The sequence below is a fragment of the Schistocerca americana genome, chromosome 6, assembly GCF_021461395.2.
Source record: "Schistocerca americana isolate TAMUIC-IGC-003095 chromosome 6, iqSchAmer2.1, whole genome shotgun sequence".
Taxonomy (NCBI): domain Eukaryota; kingdom Metazoa; phylum Arthropoda; class Insecta; order Orthoptera; family Acrididae; genus Schistocerca; species Schistocerca americana.
This window is the reverse complement of record NC_060124.1, coordinates 201,196,228-201,211,208: the sequence shown is the minus strand read 5'-3', so window position 1 is coordinate 201,211,208 and position 14,981 is coordinate 201,196,228. Positions and strand designations below refer to the sequence as shown.

The window sequence follows — 14,981 nt, the reverse complement described above, 5'->3', positions numbered from 1 at the left end:
AATACATTATCAGAAATTTTTTCCTCAAATTAAGGGCTATGTTTGATATTGGGCCACCTTTTCCTGCACTAATCTGCTTCTTACACCCTCTTCGCTTTGTCTGTCATCTGCTACCTTGCTTCAAGGTAGCAGAATTCCTTCACTTCATCTGCTACATGGCACTCAATTGTGACAGTAAGTTTGTCACTTCAGCCTTATTTATTTTTTTATTTTCTTTGGTATTCTATTGGTTGATATTCAATGCTCATTAGACAGTTCACCCACTCAGCTGGTCGTGTGATTCTTTCATACATTCACTGAGCATAACAATGTCATCAGCACTGATATCCTTTCGCCATGAATTTTAATCTCGGTGCTGAACGTTTCTTTTATAACCGTAATTGCTTCTTCCATGAACCGGTGCAACAGCAGTGGAGAAACACTCCATCCTTGCCTTATGGATTTTTTAATCTGCAATATTTTCCCTTGATCTTTCAATTACATTGTTCTAAAGTCTTGCCTCAATTGTAAACCACACCACCAAAACTGCCTCTCAGCTGCCTTTTTCTTTCATGTAGCCAAACTGATTGCCATCTAACAAATCTTCACTTGGCATTCCTGTTATTCTGTATATTATAGTTGCCTGCAATTTTGGAATCATGAACTGCCAACCAGACAGTACAAAAGTTCTCACATTTATCTACCTTGAATGTCTTTGACATTGTGTGGAAGACATACCTCTGAAAAGTCTGTTGGTATCTCTGCAGTCTCATAGGTTCTAAACACTAGCTTCAATAGTTTTCACCAGTTCGTTGAATGATTTTAAATATCCTGAAGTATTATTATCTATGCTTTCTGCATTTCTTGTTCACAAGTCTTCCATAGCTCTATCAAACTCTGACTGTAATTCTGTGTACCCTATGTATTCCAAGTCAACAAACATTTGGAATAAATAAAAAAACTTCCCTGGATCACCATTAAGCTTGGTGTGACTGTGCCACAACTCATTGTATTGCTGTATTCCTTTCTTTTCCTGAACATTTTTGTATTTCTTTCTTTCACTGAGCAATAGAAGTATTTCCTCTGCTACCCTATATTTCTTCACAGTTGGCTTCCTTGTATCTATACTTGTCTGTCCAGCTTTTGGATGTCCACTCTTCTTCAACTAAGCTACTTATTTATGTAGTTCCAAAATTTGTTAGGGAATGACCTGGAATTAGATTTGGTAATGTTTTATTTACATTTCTGTCACAGTTGGGTGTAATTTATACCGGCTACTACTTTCAAATGTGCCATACAATCTGAAATCAGACCTGTATTACAAGTGCTTATCAAAGCAAAATTCCAGTGACATACTTCCACACAACACACAGTCATTGATTGTTGTTATTACAAGCATGATACATTCAATAGTGCAGTGCAGTGAGAGCTGAAAATTTGTGCCAAACTGGGATTCAGATCTGGATTTCCTGCTTATCGTGAGAAGTTGCCTTAAGCATTAGGTTATCTGAGCACACCTACAGGACTGATTCAAATTTTCATCACTGCTGATGTTTCTTCCTACAATTTCCAAATACTGCAACCAGAAGTTGACACTTGAGATATGTGGTAGTAGCACCTTAAGGGGGATTTGATGGAGGACCATGACTTATCCTACCATGAAGGTATAGATAAAAGAACTAAATTAGCTCCACTGAAATGAAATGAAAGTTTTGATGGGGATGAAATAAATGAAGATCAATGAATTGAAACAACATAAGCGTAAACTATTCAGAAATGCTGAACCTGTAATGTAATAAATCCTTACTGACTACATATTCATTACATTTCAGGTTCCTCAGATCTGAATCATTTGAGCTGATGTCATTTTATATGATTACATTGCTATTGTTTTCATTATTACTGGTCAGATTATTTCATTCAGTGTATTTAATTCATTTAATACTCAAGAGTCTCTACACTCGTTGCTGGTGTAAAAGTCACCGCGAATGTGCCTGGACTTTCTTTCTCCTTTAACCATTCCTTCCAGTAGCTGTCCGATTTCTCTCACACATGCACTGAGCCAATTCCAAGTTTATTCTACATAGTATTTAGTGTTGACTGTATAAGGAAAAGGATGAAAAGACTGCTACAAGTTTAGCTTTTGGCCAAAGCCTTCTTTATAGAAGGGAACACACACACATTCATTCACACAAGCAAGTAGGAAGTACACTTCACACAAATATTAATGCTATCTCTGGCAACTTGGACCAGAATGCAACTGTCATATGAATGGAAACAGCAATCAGGAGGGCACAGGAAGGGGAACTGGAAGGGAATGGACAGCATGATAGGGGGAGAGGGGTGCCGTTTGGCAGCGTATGCAGGGACTAGATGGAGGCGTGACAAGACACTCACCAAGCACAGCATAGAGGGGCTGCAGGGAGAGAAGATGGGGAAATGGGGTGGAAAGGAGAGTAGCAGGGGAGGGGAAAGATGTGGGGGTTTGTTGGTAGAGAGCAGCACACAATGATGGTGGGGGACATCTTTTCTGCTAATGCACCCACCCATCTTTCGCCATCCCAGCTCCTCTCCTTTCCCACTTCTCCTTTTCCACTTCTCATTTCCCCCTCCCTCCCCACCTCACTGGCTTGTTATGGCTCCATCTACTTCCTACATGCTCCATCACACAGCGCTCTTCTCTCCCCCCATCCGTTCCCTGCTACCCTTTCCTTATCCCCTTCAGCCCCAACCCCTCCAGATTGCCGCTTTTGCTCATATGACATTTGCATCCCGGTCCAAGCTGCCGGAGATAACAGTCATGTGGTGAGGTGTGCCTGCTTGTGTGAATGAATGTGTGTGTGTGTGTGTTTCCTTTTCTTAAGAAGGTTTTGGCCAAAAGCTAAATGTGTAGCAGTCTTTCTGGTGTGCCTGTGTGCAACGCAACATGTCATCTCAACACTGAGTAGCAATCTATCCTACTTTTTGACATTCCAATCTGGAATTTCCATTGTCTGATTTAGTATTTAGTGTTGCTTTTTTCAGCCTAGCTTTTTAATCTGAAAAGAGTACTTTACTCATATATTACATTGTAACACTAAGAAATGTGTATGTTTTCTGTATACTTGTAAAAACTAAATAAAATTGTTATCTATTGCAAAACTATGTCAGTTAGGATGATACAAAACTTTGAGACAGTTCTGCCTGCTTTATTTATTTTGTTTGATATCCTCGGTGGCGACGTACTGCGTTGCTACACTGGCTGAAAATTGTGTAGTGGATTCCGACACTGACTACTGTAAATAATTTAGCCGACAGGTGTACAGTTGCGTTTCACAGTACTTTAATTTCACTGTTCACAACTCCCTCATAATACACAGTTATATGGCCAGTGCACTATTGTTTAACTTTCGATAAGCCTCATTAATAGTTTGCAGGCAAACCTCCATATACTGTTACAATAGTTTCCTGTTGAACATCTATGAGCAGTACAACCTAACCACAAAGTTCACCGTTCTTAAAGAATAATCAGGTATGTATGGAGCAGACACTGCCATTGTTTTTACACATGGCCTAATTGTTTAAAACTTATTACACGGTTAAGTTGAAGCATTGTTGTTTTTCTAGTCAACACAGATTTCTCAGCTGTGGACTGACTGTCTTGTGACCAAAAATCGGGCCCTTATATATCATTACAATAATAGGTACTAAAACTACACATTGCTTAAAGTTAAATCTACAGAAATTACAATTAAAACTTGACTCATTAAATTAACTGAATACATCGAAAAATTGGTTCTTTTTAACAGTTTCTTCTGCTACAAGGGTTAAGCTGAATTATTTGTTTAAATCATGAAATTAACAAGTATAAGTAGGCAAACACTACTTTTGACAAAACTGGTAATTACTTTGGAATGAATTAAGGGCTGGCTTTGCTAACATGTTTTCGAATAGAGATAAATAGATCCTTCAAGATGACTAGTATTTCATCTTCCAAATGTTTAAAATTAATACAGAATTTATATTTGTTTATACGTCAACAATAGAATTTCAGTTACAAAACAATTACTGATTTCACCCTATAATGAAAGATACTAACTAGGAATAGTTAAAATAAATTAGAAAATCAATTATGACATAAAAAATAAGCACAAAATTAGATCTGGCATTATATTCTTTAAAACTGAGGGTCAATCTTTCTCTTATATGAAAATGCACATTATACACACATATGTTAATGGTAATTAGGTCAAAGTGAAAAAACAAAATTAAAGAGGCAGATGGCAAAACAAGCTAGGGGAATTAAAATTATCCCAGCTTGCTTCATCACAACTTCGACATTGTGAATAATATTGCTACATGCAGTGCATAATTTGCTATGATGTAGCAGATACTGGCACCACCTGGCAAAGAGCAGGTCATCGATTCGATTCCTGTTTCATGCACTTATTTATCACTTAACATTTGTGTTTTCTGGAACCTTCTGGAACAAAAGTGATTTGTCAGGAAGTTCTATGTATGTATAAACAGGAGAATTCTCTGCTGAAGCAGCCAGTTGAGATCCATGTATACTTTGTGTATGCTCAAGAAACAACCATTCACTGTGTAGTGTAAGTTCTTGTTGATAATCTTGCTCTCACAAATCATCCTAGATTCTACATGAGAATACCTTTCTTTGACTCTACTGCAAATTCTACTTTTCAGCTTCAGATACTTTGCAGTCTTCCATTAGTGTCACTGGCTCATACTGACAACATGACATTCACACACCAGCGACAATGTTTCAAATGAAATGTGAGTTGTAGCTTTAAGTGTCCCTATAGTTTTCTACAACATACACTGACTGTACTTGGATTATTTGTCTTCAGTATCAATCTATCTGCTGCCTCAGTTTTGGGCAAGATGTTTGATTTCCCCTTTTCACACTCCATTCTTGTTATGTATCAGAGGGTGATGTGTATAATTTTTTCAACTAGTTTATTCAGTTTTTTGTGTAAGTCTATGTGTTTATAAATCTGATTCGGGCCTACTGTATCTACATGCTGTCTAATGTCTACAATTACTATATTGATCTCTTTGTTTTGTATATTTGATAATTTTACTTTGTCCCTGCTCACTTCATTGTGATGCACATCCATTGTGCTCAACAGTAGACTAATTGTTGAATCTGCTCTGTAGTGCAAGTGACTTGTACACTATAACTGTGATTTCTCATGATTTTAACTTCAGTGGTTTAATATATTTGTCACTCTTGCTAATATTATACATTTTTACTGCAATGGACATGTTATCTATATTTCCTATGTTATTTTTTGTTGTTGTTATTGTAAGGGATAGTGCAAAGCATACTTTAGGATCTGCATGTGCATCGGTCTTCTTCTGGGTATTTAGTATGGCCTTTTACATATTGGCATCTGTTTGATGATCACTATTCAATATTTCATCTTTTAATTCTTCAATTCTAGCTGCCAGCTGGGTTTGCAGCATTGTACATTGAAATATCTGTGCTCTGATTTCTGTGGCTAGTTCCACTGGCATAAGCTCTTGGATAACTGAGTTCTCTATGTATTCTGCCAGACTTAAGACATTGTGACTGATTCTAAGAAAAATATTGTTCAGAGAGGAAGGATGTTTAACAGTATCCATTTCATTTGGTAATAATATTCCTAAGGAGTGCCACCATGGTACAGTGCATCACCAATTTCTAAGTACTGTAGCTGGAGGTTTTCTTTTCCTTTTGGTTGTAAGTGATGTGAAATCTGATTAGGTTTTAGCTGAGGAGGTTGCACTGTGTTTCACAATGATGTACTGTATTTACTCTCCATTGTCTATCCTGGCAAACAGCTGTTGCAAAAACATTAAGTATGCCACACATTCTTTGCTGCTGTGGTTGCACTTTATCTTATGATAACGACACAGTATGCATCCAACTGACTCGTTGTTGCATTAATTCACAGTATGCATCCAACTGACTCGTTGCTGCATTAATTCATCTGGTGACCAAGTTGAGCACAACTGCCACATATCTGGTGTTGTGCATTACAATGTTTCATTCTGTGGTTAAGGTCATGGCGGTTAAAATATACTGGAAATGAAGCAAAGTCTTTAATGTTATGTTTCTGGAATCCTATGTACACCTTTCCTCTTTCCAGTAGTACAGTCCTAAGTTGTGGAGTTACTTCAGTAGCCCGACGATATCTGTTTCTAAGCTGAGGACCCATATTGAAGCAGTGTTTTATCTCTAAGAATTCAGATTTCTCCACTTTGTCTTTTGAATTTAATTCAGAAAGTTTTCCTAATAGCTCTTCATCAGTTGTTTCTTTTTGTCTGTCATGTATTGTCAGCAGAGGTCTTTTCTTTTTCATTAGTTTGCATTTGATATTCACAATCATTTTAACTTTATTGAAGGTTTTTTTTACTGTCTTTTTTGGTTTTGGCTTCAATGATTATTCTCTGTATCATTCTAATGGCTTAGACCTTGAGATTGTCCTTTACAGTGTTAATTCATCTGTGAAGTCTTTTCCTCACCGCCTTGGCATCCTCATTGTCTGTTGCTGGGATGATGACAGTGTTTATGTTCTTTACATGTTGTATTTTTGCCACAGAGCTCGAACCTCTGTTTGTAATACTATTCCAGGTGAGGTGGCCTTTGCTGCATATAAGACAGATGACCTTGCAACTTGCACTCTACATTTTTCATTTTCTTGTTTGAGCCTGCAGTTTTCCTCTTACAGCGGTTTAATTTTGGTTTCAAGGTCTGGTCTTGACTTTCTAACTGATTCTGCACAAGTCTTCAAGTTTCACAGCAGATCTCATAAATTTGTCCTCCCATTCACACCTGTTGGTGCCTCCACACATCTAATGTGTCTTCGATCTCTTCTAGGGTTTCCATCAGTTTTTTTCTGTTTGTGCCAATTTGAAACATACTTTATGATATCCTGGATTCTATTTTTCCATTTTAGGGAGTTGCAAGTCTTCTAGTTGGTAGCAATCCATTCCCTTACTGGGAGTCCTGCAAATGCTTGATCTTCGGGAGTCCATGGTTTAGCGGTAACAATGCTTATTTACCTTTCCTTTGCCCACTGATGATGCAATGCTCACACAGTGGGTGTGTTCTGTAGTGATGGTGCAGCTGGAGCCACGTCCGCTCAGCTGATGTGTTGCCAACGAATGCGGCAAGGCTCCGCAGCCCCATGTAAACAAACATGGGCTGCTTGTGAAAGCAGCGTGATGATCACAGTCAGAGATATGTATACAGTCCACTCAGCAGACATGTATTTCACTTAGATTACTTCGGCATATTCTTTGTGGTTCTAGGGCAAAGGAACACCACCATTGCCACAAATGCCACTGCATGGCTGTCACATATGTTGCAATATATTTTAGGTTTTCGTGAGTTTTGACAAAATTATAAAAAAAGTTTGTGTAAACATGAGGCGAAACAAATTATACAATGAGATCACAAGCACACAACGTATTACCCATCACATAATGTCCAAGCACCAACTCACAATTAATTACTTGGATTAATCCCGAGAAAAAGCATCACAATATGGAGTGACTGCCTATATAGTCAGTGACATAAACTGTATAAAATACCGACAGAGGAAACAAAAAATCCAGTCATTTTATCCACAATGACAGCCAAAGATGTATCAATGATCCATGGAAGGAGACAGTCATCAGAATATCTGCCTGGCAAACTCCTCTCAGATGAAGGTCAAAAGGATAGCCAACTCCTTAGGCAACTTAGATATGCGCTAAACAATAGATAGACCAATACTTTAATAACTACACTGCTCACTGAAGAAGTAGCCCTAGTCGTAGTGAAAATGAAAAAGTTCATGCTGAAGTTCTCAAACAAATAAAAGTGCAAACTGTTACATTCCTAATCAGAATGCTGAATGACTCCTTAACTCTGGGTAGGATGCCTCCCAGCTTGAAATTAGCAAAAATTGTTACAATAAAAAGGTCTGAGGATAAAGAACTGGCTGATCAGAAAAGCTACAGACCAACTTATTTGATTAACATGCTTGCAGAGGTTCAGGAAAGGATGTTCTGTGGCAGGTTACATTCACACAGGGAGCTTCAGGGACTTATCAACCCAATTTGGTTTAACGAAAGTGAAATGTATTCACAATGCATTTAACAAGGCAAACGTAAAAGTAGAGATATGTAACAAAAATATGTAATAGCAACGTGAACTGACATTGCACAAGCATTTGATAGTTTATGACGGTCCGCCTTGTTTGCCCGGATGCTTGAACTAAAGGCCACCAGTCCCCATATTACAGTCTCATATATTATTGTACATACAGAGTTGTGGAATGGTAAGCCGGTACACAAAAAGTAATAAAAAGTACTAGCAAAGGGTGTTCACAGGGGTCAATTTCTGGGTCAATATTTTGTGATTTGACAATTGTAACTCTCTTGTGCCAACTGGAAGAAGACTGGGAAGTAGTTGGTGTTGTGGCACATGCCAATCATGTTTTAGCTGTTGTGTCAGAGAAGTTAAGAGGCAAGTTGAAGGAAATGTTAAATATGGTCCCCTCTTGGATACAGTGATGTTGGGTGACCAAAAAGTTAACTATACTCCCTAAGTATCAACTATCACTACATAGAAATCCTGCAGTTAAACTATAAATCATCTCTATCACCAGACAAACAATCAGGTGATACACGTCAGTCCAACTGGTCGAAAAGCAAACATAACAAGCAACATTATGCACAAAACCTGACTGTGGCTAAAACCTGACTGTGCCTCAAGAGCTAAGTACAAGCTGCTGCTGAATGCAGTGACAACCTATCATGATGCCATTTTAGATCCAATTTAGGCTACTCAGCAAATGTCAGGGCTCACAGACTTCGGTGTGCATGGAACAGGCAAATCTGCAACATGCACAGAGGTATATGCTCCTCTAACTCAAAAGGGTCTTTGGCACCATGCCAACCAATGATTTTCTATTATCCTCAGAAACCTTCCAGTAGACATTACAGTAAGATGTTTTGCAGCCTCCTGCTGGTTATGTAAAGGGGGTCTGCTGAAATTCCAGATATTGTTAGACCAAAGGGTAACAAACAAAGTCCAACTTCTGAACTGGAAAGTGGGTACATGGCAGAATGACTGGAACAACAGTGAAAGGTCTCAAATAGACTATCAATTATTCCCACATATCTGAGAATGCCTAGTCCTTGGCCATCTAAACCCCAGTCAGGGCGTGGTACATTACTTAACAGGACATGGCCCATATTCAGTTCACTGTACAAGTTCAACAAGAAAGTCAATGAAGCTGGTCATTGTGGACATAACGCAACACCCCACCACATTGTTTTTAACTGTGACACATATAATGGAACTGGAGAACTAACAGAGACTAACTGACCACCATACAAAGTTATAAGAAATAATGAATGGCAGACTACGTTGTTAACATCATGAAAAAGACAAATTTTCCAGGGTATGGCAATTGTCCTCAACAAAATCCCTTCCATCCTGCACAGCATCACCACAGGAGCATCAATGTGAATAATGAAGGGTTTGTAGCATCACATCAGCACAGCATCCAGATCTACCTCGGTGACAGTGAGGAGGAGATGTGCGTTGAAGGGAGGTGCATAGCATTGTAGTGCCTCAAGAATTTCAGTGTAAATTTTCAAAACACTCGGCCTTCCACAGTCTTGAACATACAATATTTTAGGTATGAGTGTGGGATAGTGAGAACATTTCTACTGATCCACCTGTTTCTATGTGCAGGTCAGAAGTTTGTTATTAGAAGACTGTAAGAGGGGCGAGTCACCGACGACAACAAGTGTTTGCCGCCAGTGCTACAGAAGACGTGATGAAAACTCAAGGAATAATTATGTAGTATTCTTTGATGTGTTAGTGTCTGTGTTGACTGTAAAAAAGATTAATGAACAATTGAATATAGATTTCTATGCACGTTCATGTCTTGGACTGAGAGAAGTCAAGCCGCATGTTTATATTTTCATATAGTTTTTAAACCAACTCTTATGTCTCAATGTACTTAATTATTTCTAAAGCTTGAGACACGAGTGAGACGAAGAAGATATTTACATGTCTAAGAAAAGAATTTTGTTCTGCATAGCAGTTCTATTACATTGTTAATCAACGAGTACGTTGACACTTAAGTTCATATACATCATCGATAGATTACAGAAATAGGAAGATGTTATTTTCTGTCACCAAAAAGTGTTAGAATGTGGCGACCTAAGTGACAGGACCTGAAGAAAACGGGAATTTAAAGACAGAAGCGGAAAGAAGACATCAGCTGTTACCATAGCAACTAGACCTAACAAGATATGAGAGCTGTTTCCAGTAATCGTATTGAGTCTAATAAACCAATGGAAGAAAGTTGCGAATGCTAAGCAGTAAAAGACTTGAGAAAGTAATAGTGGAGAAAACTGGAGAGAAGACCTCAACTTTTCGACTAGGAAGATTGGGCGCGGAGAGTAAGCAGTCTTCACACACGTACATCATGCCAATGCCGATGCAGTAACCAGCCACCGACGCCAACTGCACCAGCTGCTGCTCACCCAAGCTGACTCTGCGTCCGCTTGCCAACAACGACGCTGAAACCAACATTTGATGCCACCAGCACCAGTGCTGTCCACCGGCACTGATTACACATTCGCTCACCAATGCGGCTAGAACTCTCCACCAGGTGAGCGAAAACCAATAATTATTTCGTAAACGTTGAGGGGAGGGTTGAATGATAAACTGTTGTTATAGTTATTGTACTAAGTGGTGAATTTTCTTTTAGATGATTACTAGGTCTAAGATCAATAAAATTATGGATCAAGAACAGCAACAAACATAAGGACCAGCCATGGCCATGACAGTGAATAGGGACATGCCAGACTGGACTGAAGCGGCAAATTTAATCAAAGGACTAAGTCTAAAGTTAGACTCAGTAAATACTCAGTTAAATGCTAGATTAGATGACCAAAGTGCTAAATTAGATGACCAGAAGGCTGATTCAGCCACCCTAAGTGAAAAATTAGATGCTCAAAGTGAAATCTTGAACAGTCAAGCAGCAAATATAGTTTTATTAAGGACTGAATTTGACTCTTTAAATAATAAGGTAGAAAATCTGAAGTTAGATTTAAAGAGTGAACTCACTAGTTCTTTGAATACTCATGTTAATCAACTATTTACTGAATTTAACCATAGACAGAATGAGCGTTTTCAGAATTTTACAAAGAAACTAGAGTTTGATGCCAAAAGTAATAATAAAGAACCCGAGCTTAACGAAACATTAGAATCTTGTGAAAATGTATGTAATGTTAAATTTAATTCCGTAAGACAGGAAATGGATATCTTGAAAGAGAGCACAGATCGACCTAAGGAAGTAATATCGATTATTCAATCGAAAATTCCAGTGATAGTATACGAGCTGTTACTACACGAGCTGTCAGTTAGCAAGTAAATAATGTAGAACAAAATTTCAAAGAAAAAATAGTTAACTTTGACATTATAAATGTAAGTAGTCTGGCGGAACCTTTTGAGCTAATTATAGACCGAGAAATTACTGAGAGCATAATCTCCAGAAACGTTTTGACTGTTGCTTTTTCCAAACCTAATGACCGAGCGAGGTGGCGCAGTGGTTAGCAGCACACTGGACTCGCATTCAGGAGGACGACGGTTCAATCCCGTCTCCGGCCATCCTGATTTAGGTTTTCCGTGATTTCCCTAAATCGTTTCAGGCAAATGCCGGGATGGTTCCTTTGAAAGGGCACGGCCGATTTCCTTCCCAATCCTTCCCTAACCCGAGCTTGCGCTCCGTCTCTAATGACCTCGTTGTTGACGGGACGTTAAACACTAACCACCACCACCACCACCAAACCTAATGATAATAACAAGGTTAGAGATGGCTTGTGTGAAGAACGTAAACTTGTCCAGGACAGTGTAGAAAATAGAATAACTTTACTTAATGTTGTGTTTCCTAGTAAAGTGGTGATTGTTTTGTTGTGGGGAGACTTTCACACAAAATTTAACGAGAAGTATTGGTCCATGAGTAATCAAGTGAGATTAATATCAGATCCATGGGATCCAGGCGGAGTCACATCTGTTTCTCCCAGGGATGTTAATATTCTGTGTTAACGGGCGGAGTGATGACCGTTGGATCCCTAATTGTTTCCGGTGTTTCCTCAACCTTCGTTTTCCTGCACAGAATTCCCTTCAATTCTTCAACTATTCTTGAACTCTTAAACTATCCTATAATTTTAGTACATAGGAAACCGGATATGTCTACAAGATTAGAACCAATTTAAGAGAAACACAGATGAACAGTGATCTTTAGACATGAAATGACACGAATAAAATGTTATATTAGTGAAAAGTATCATATCATGGTACTATTCAAACAAAATGATATCTAGACATCATAAACTGAACAGAGTACTTTATGTGTGTATAAAATATAGTGTAAAGTGATTAGCTAAACAACTGTTTGATTGTAGTGTATAATTTTCTATATTTATAGAATATTTCATACCTTTTGTGAGACGTTATGTCAATGGGAGGGTTTGTATCACTTCTGGAAGACGTGGGTACTGTAAGTACAAGCATGACAAACACTTATCACACACCCCACCTTTCAGACAACCCTCGCAGACAAGTGTAATTGATTCTTCACCATTTGCTGTTCCGTAGGTGTTACTAAGATTTTTCTTTGAGGGCTTCAAACGTGAAGGTGAGAATGTCCATTCTATAGGAGACGTTTAACATCGTACCTCCTCCGGCCTCTCATTCAAGTACCGGAGAAACAGGAATCCTGGGAAAGGGGGGAGGGAAGGATTTTCCTGTCTTTGGGGCTATCTTCTTTCTCTTCTTCAATCTTAGCAACCAGTTCTACTTTTTCCTTTCTTACTTCTCATCTGAGTACCGGTCGATCTTTTCCTCTTTCCATATGCATATACTTCTATTGCAGAAGTCCTTCTTATTTTTCGTGGTTTCCAATAACCTTAAACTTATTTCATATAAGTAGGCCGAAGAATCAGGATACACAAACACACATCTACATACACACAAAGATACACTTAAACACAATCAGGGGGTCCCTTCCCAGGGAAACGGTGAAGACCTCAACAGCAGTGAAGGCGGCGATGAAGATCATCAGAACAGTGGAACTGGCAGAAGAGGCAGGCTTTTGTATAAAAACACCAGACTGTAGCATCTGTTCCCACAGTGGCCGCTACAAAGGCGTCTGTCCCACATGTTAGTGGTGGCCTCACTTACAATTCTGAGCTAAATGCTTGAATTTTTATCATCAAAAGGTTCAACTACCTTTCCCCAAACCAAACTTTAACCTAAGACAAGATGGTAAATTTCAAAAGGAAAACTACTCCAGGAAGTATCCAATCTTTCATCACTATTCATGGTAGTGCCACTAGGCCTTTGGATTCTGGAGAGCCTAGAACATCATGTAAGGAAGAGTCGGAGCTTCCTAGTACTAATTCAAAGATATGACCCAAGAAAAAACATCTACTGGGGACGCTGTGAACATCAACACACTTATGAAAGTTGGAATACTAAAACACCTAACAGACACACTCAATCAACACAACATACTTAATTTTAGCTCCCCATCAGAATGAGTTTCTTTTCTGATGTTCAAGTCAGACAATAAACGTTACACTATTATAAATGTACATGCAACTATCAACCAACATAACAGAATAAATGTTGACAAAGTGGAAGATTTTTGGGAAATGTTAGAACACAAAACATCCATATTACCAAAAGAACATAAAAAATTTTAGTGGGTGACTTTAATGCACAAGTTGGCAAAGAAATAAAATTTAAATCAGTAGTTGGAGATTACCCAGCACGTGCAAGAACCAACAGAAATGGGGAAAGACTCATAGATTTTTGTAAACAATTTGATCTAAAACTAATGTCGAGATGTTTCAGGAAACTTGCAAAGAAAAAAAAAAGTGGGTATCACCTAATCCAAATCAAGGTGAATATCAGTTGGACCATGTGGCAATAATGACTCGCAACTACAGGGAAATGTTGGATGTCAGAGTGAGGAAGGGCCTAAACATAGACTCAGACCATTATCTGACTGAAATAAAGACCATGTTCCAACCAAACAAACCTAAGCAAAAACCAAGAAGATTTCCAAGAGTAAACACTAAATTGGTCATGCAAAATCAGGACAAATTCTGTGACATACTAAACACTAGAAAAATGGATGATTGGGAAGAAATTAAAGAAACAATGCTAGAGTTAGTTAAAGAAATGGAACAACCACGAACAATACCAAGACACAGATGGTGGAACGAGCTGTGTGATGAAGCAATTGACAATCGACTAAAGGCATGGAAAAAATGGAACAGTAATAAGACCCATGAATACTGGGAAGAGTTTAAAGAAGAAAGGAAAAAGACAGCAAAAATCATCAGATCAGTGAAAAGAAAATATGACAAAAACAGATTGGAAGAAATGGGTTCAGACTTTAAAAGGAACAATGCCAGAGACTTCTATAAGCCTTTCAGAGAAGTTTACACTTTAAAGATAAAAATGGAAAAATGGTTTTAAGCAATAAAGGGAACTGCCAAATTTTAGCTGAAATAATTTGCAAATCTATTAAACTGTGAAGAGCCTAATGACAGATTACAATTTCAAAAACCACAACATGAAAACCCACCATCGGAACCACCTATAGTGGAAGAAATAGAAAAGGTTATCAAAGCATTGAAGAATAACAAAGCACAAAGAGAGGATGGGATAGTAGCAGAAATGTGGGAACTAGGGGTTTTATTCCCATGGCAGAAAATTCACAAAGTAATTAAAGACATTTGGACAAAAGGAATCATACCCAGTGACTGGAAACAAGCATTGATCTATACTCTCCATAAAAAAGGAGATAAAACAGACACCAACAACTACAGGGGCATATCCTTGTTACCAGAGACATACAAAATACTTTCTAAAGCACTTTTCAATAGAATAGGGGAATGAGCAGGACCTAATATAGGAGATTATCAAGCAGGATTTA

At 38.3% G+C, this 14,981-nt stretch overlaps 1 protein-coding gene across 1 annotated transcript in view; it reads right to left on the bottom strand.

The window, feature by feature from the left end:
- LOC124619812 (zinc finger protein 771-like) overlaps positions 1–14,981 on the bottom strand; it is a 161,362-nt gene that overhangs the window by 28,465 nt on the left and 117,916 nt on the right. The gene's annotated exons all lie outside the window — the stretch shown is intronic.